This window comes from Arachis hypogaea, chromosome 10 (assembly GCF_003086295.3).
Source record: "Arachis hypogaea cultivar Tifrunner chromosome 10, arahy.Tifrunner.gnm2.J5K5, whole genome shotgun sequence".
NCBI classification, from domain to species: Eukaryota; Viridiplantae; Streptophyta; class Magnoliopsida; order Fabales; family Fabaceae; genus Arachis; species Arachis hypogaea.
The window spans coordinates 4,756,908-4,762,260 of NC_092045.1; the positions used below are offsets into that span (position 1 = coordinate 4,756,908).

General features: G+C 32.3%; 1 long non-coding RNA gene across 1 annotated transcript; it reads right to left on the bottom strand.

The window, feature by feature from the left end:
* LOC112714785 (uncharacterized) lies at positions 1-2,682 on the bottom strand. The gene is made up of 4 exons (XR_003159363.2): positions 2,059-2,682; positions 1,887-1,985; positions 1,656-1,802; positions 1-488 (listed from the first exon to the last, which is right to left on the bottom strand). It is a non-coding gene; the product is annotated as an uncharacterized lncRNA (long non-coding RNA).
* Positions 2,683-5,353: the final 2,671 nt, after the last annotated feature.

A 5,353-nucleotide genomic window follows, 5' to 3' on the forward strand; every position in this document is an offset into this window, starting at 1 on the left:
TTCACCACAGATTCAACCAATTTTAGTCATAAACACAGGTAGAAGGTTCAAGCATAATCAAACAGTTACATCAAGTTGAGCAATTAATAATTAAGCATAATTATTCACATAGGCAAACCACATATACAATAAACACACCCAATCAATGTCACATAGATGCAAATGATGCATGCTTGTCCTACTGGCCATGAGCTCACGCGTCGGTTATGTTGCCAGACCCGACTCGGATAAGCGGGATTAAACCACCATCCTTATCCGTAGGTTCCATAAACAAGCGGGATTAAACCACCATCCTTACTCGAAACACGCAAACGGGATTAAACCACCGTCCTTGCCTCCAGAGTAAGCGGGATTAAACGACCATCCTTACTGGGCACACAAAACAATATGTAAGCGAGATCACACCACCGTCCTTGCTAAACAATTTATCAATACGTGAGCGGGATAAAACCACCATCCTCACTGCAGGCAGGATAAAACCAGCATCCCTGCACAACGGTTTACGCACTGAGCAAGTGGAATTATACCACCATCTTTGTCAGGTCAGAAACCCTCAACATATTCTCAGTAATATCCACAATCAATCAAACTCAATATCTTATTGTAAAAATCATTCTTGGCCAATTTACTTTCAAATAACAAACGTATTCAATTCACCTCTTGCCAAGAATCAGTTTTCAAAATGGAGCTACTTTCCACATCTTTTCAAAACTTTCAAACAATTTCAAAATCATGCCAAATTCAAAATCTCATTTGAAAGACTCAAAATCATTCATTTCTAAATCAGGATTTGGCCATAAAATTTCTCACCAGAGTCTCAAGACTTTAGGGGTGAATAACCTAACTCATTTTCTTAAATTCATCAAAAACCAAAACCAAATCATATATCCAAACATTCCGAACCGATTTCAAAACCAAATCCTTTTAAACTGAAAACCAATTTTCAATGTCATTCTTAAATCTGTTTCCAAATGCTCAGAAATTGTTTCAGTTTTACTAAATCAAAGTTTGAGAGAATATTTCAACCTTTCCTAAAACATCGTCAAACGAAATTAGTTACTTGAAATTCAAGTTTCTTTTAAATCCACTAAACTCCTCCAAATCTGTTTACTTAAATCAAATTCCAAAACACAAGAATTTTCATCTTTAAATCGACTTTAAAATATAATTCTTTTCTTAAATAAATTACATTCACAATATAATAATTTTCTTAATAAAATAAGTTCCAACATAATTCATTGTCAATAATTCAATTCAAAGCATAATTCATTATTTTTAAAATAACATTTCAAATAAAGTCTCGAATTTTATAGAAATTTCGGCAATATCTCCCCTAAAACTTGGACTTTACCACCCTTTCGGATCCAAGTCAAACCAATCCTCAACCCCTTTCCATCGGGTTCAAGACCAAATCAGTTTCCAATAAAACCAAATTCAAACTTTCAAATATTAAAGATCATTTCAAATCAAAACAATCAGAAACCTCCATTTAACAAAATCAGACATTATTTTAATTCAACAGACAACCATATTCATCCAAGACAAATCAGACAATGCATAAGACTTACATAATCACCAGAAATACATTTAGCATGTCATATCTATTTATAACAATTTCAATTTAAAATGAATTAGTTTTTATAAACAGCCCCTACCTCGACAAGCGAAATCATAAACCAAATGCGCAAACGGAGCTCTTTTCTCTCAGCTCAAAACCAACAGCAACCGAAACCTCGGCCTCTGATCACTTTCGCAGCAATCACAGCAACTTAAAAGCAACATGCAACATACAGAACTCGAACCTACGTTACCAAATCTCTGAGTTTATAACCAAACATAACAAAAACTCGTATACGCTAGCGACGAGGGTTTCGAAATAGAGATACCTATTGTAATAAGGAAGAACAGCTGAACTGAATGGAAGTAGCTCCAGTGGTGGCTCCAACGGCGGCAACTCGCGATAAATAAACTCCTAGCACAAACAACTTCCGCAACAACTCTCATTGTACTAATGAACTTAACAGATAAGGAAGAATTGAAGCAAGGTTAGAGCTTTACCAAGAAAACAGAAGCTTCAGTGGCGGTTTCTGACGGCAGCAACGACAGAGATGGCTTGATGGTAGCGATGCAGGTGGCTTTCTTCCCTTCCATCCCGTTCTGGTCGCATTTCCCTCTTCTCCTCTAGTCAGATCTGCGTCGACGGCGGCTCGGCAGTGGTGAGGAACGACGACGGGAAGACCTCGACGGCGACGGCAACGGCAACGACGCGGGCTCCACCGATGGCGACGCCTCCTACTCCTCGCGCGGCTCTCTTCCTCAGTTCTGGGCTTCCTCGCGATGGTGACAAATGGCGCAGTGGTGGCTCGAGCTGGACGGTGGCGGCGCTGGCAACAGGACGCAGTGGCAGTGGCGTAGCTGCAGCGACGGTCTCCCTCCTCCTTCCTCTGTGGATCACAGCTCCCTCTCTTCTCCCCTTCCCCTGCTTCCGTCTCCCCTTTCTTCCTTCTTTCTCTGCGGATCCCTCTTCTCCCTTTCCTTTCTGTTTCTTTTCTTTGCTGGGTGTGTGTTGGTTTGTGTTTTGCTTGCTGATTAAGGGGTGGCGGCTAGGGTTTCATTAGGAATAAAAGAAAAAAAATTGTAGTTTAATTGGGGTTAGGATTTGTGTTTAAAATTAAGATTTTGGGTTTAATTAGAGTAAAGTAATTTTAATAAAATTGGGGTATGGAGTATAAATTTTGAAATCTAATTAAATTTCTAAAATTACTTTAAAATATTATTTGTTGTATCAAAATATTAATTTGATTCCCAATCAAATACTCTAATTAAAAATATAAGATAATATAATTAATTTTCTTTATTCCTAAAACTTAAAGTATTAAATTATAAAAATATAAAGTATTTAAATTAAATCATATTAAATTCTTATTATTTGACAACTACTAACTTTATAATTTAAATATGGAGAATAACTTAATAATTATATAATTAGATAAACTCCTAATTTAAATAGCCAAATCTCATTATTTTTGGATTTCTAAAACTTTAAATTGTAAATAGTAAAATAATCCATAATTATAGAGTTTGGATAAAAATTCTTAATTTATTTCAAATCCAATTAATCAAAACTGTCTTTAATTATTTTCAATAAAATAATTTCTGAAATTAAAACTGTAAATAAATATATGATTTGAGATTAGTTCAAAATACGACTTTTCAAAAGTCTTGGGTCTTAAATAATGGATGATACATGGACAAATACTGTTACAACACGTGGCACAAACAGACATGTGACCTAATAACATTGTGACACGTGGTACAACCATCCACATCAGCATGCCACATGTCGCTAGTTACCACATCATCAAATCATTACATATGACCAAATCATAGAGTGACATGTGTCACTTATAGTCCACATCATCAAACTATATCATCACGTCGTTAATAAAAAATAAGTTAGGGACTAATATGGTGCACTTTTCTCAATTTCAGAGACGTAATTGGTGCAATTGAAATCTCAGAGACAATTTTAGTACTCGACGCCAATCTTAAAGATCATTATAGGGTTTAACTGAATGAGTCACCAAATTAAAGAAGCGTTTCTCGGCCCTACCCACAAAAAAAAGGACAGCTGCTGAGGCAATGTCATAGGAGAAGAATTGTTGGTCTCCTAAAATTGCGATTGGTTTACGAATAAAGATATTAAAAATAAGATATAAATAATAGATACACAATAATTAATATTCATATATTTTATTTAGTAAAAAATTAGAACAAATTATTAAAATCTAATTTATTTTATTTTTTGTTTAAAATTTTAGAAAAAATAAATTAATAATAAAAAATATAATTTTAAAAAATTAATAAATTATGTCTATTAGTAATATTTTTATATTTTTTTATTAGAATAAATATAAAATATACTAATTTAATATTTTTTAACATGATATCTTTATATTTTTGTCTCAATAGTTTGTATAAAACAAAGGGAGGAGTTTGAGTCCTGGTTATAAAAACTTAAAATAAGGAAGTGGATTGTATGTGTTCTAGACCAAAAGAAAAGCATTGAAGCAAGGAGACCAGGTACCGGGTCGCATTGGAGCATATGTTTTGTTTATTGGGTCTGGGCCAAGTTTTGCCTCCGACAAAAAAAAAGTATTGAATACAAGATAAAAAAAATCATTATCAGCAAAAAAAAAACATTGAATAATGTTAAAAACTAATATCATAGTAGACTATCATAAAAAAAAAAATCATAGTAGACAATTTTAGCTAATATAATAACAAGATATAAAATAAGTTTAGTATAAAGTCCATCAAAAATAAATTTTATTGAGTTTGGATTTCAGATGTTTTTTTATTTAGTTTTAAATATTTTTATTTTTAAAATTTTTGAATATTTTTATATTAAATAATGAATGTAATATTGGTTGAGCCATATTAGTTCTTAAGACTTTCTCTTATTATAATACATGATCAGTTTTTTCTTTTAAAATAGCCATATATAACTTATTTGTTTATGCATTATGTCTATGTTTGGAATCCGGATCTATTGTCACTTTAGAGAAAAAAGTATATTATTAATTATCATTGAATTAAGATAGTGGGGTTCACAGGTAATAAATGTTACAAATTCAAAGGTGATTAAACTATCACTTTACCACTTTATTAACATGATCACTTTAGAAGATCTTTTTTTTTTTTTCTGCGTTTGACAGAGTTGAGTAGTGTTTCTGAAAACGACATGAAAAGGAAATTTATCCAAATATACAATCCAATTCAATATGTTAACTAAGCTTATGAAAGAGCCATAAATAAAGACGTCAAGTGTCGATTTGTAATTGATATTAAGAAATCTATAACGATTAAATTTTTGTAATAATTTCTAAGATTCATGCAATTATTCAATTGGTTTTTGAGATTCTAAGTATTTTATAGTAATTCTTTAGTTTAGTTTCGAACGCCATAGTAGTTCTTAAGATTATTTTACTAGAGGTAACCAACTGCTAGATGACGTGATAAAATTATAATTATATCCAATTTAATTTCTTTTTCGTTATAAAATTCTAATTCATTTTCAATTGTCTGAGTTCTTCTTCTTCTTCTTTTTCTTGACTCAGGCAACATTTATCTTTATGCATAGAATACTAAACTAATCAACGCCTTGTTAAACTTTTTGTGCATAGAAGAATACCAAGCGTTAGTGGTAATATGGTTATAAACGTCTGCAGGTGCGTAATCACAAGATATATCATTTGATTAATACACAGTTTGGTCTTACAAAATGAGAAATAAATTATGGAAAATAACATGAACGTGGGCGTAGACTTTTATCACATGCTTTCGTCATCAT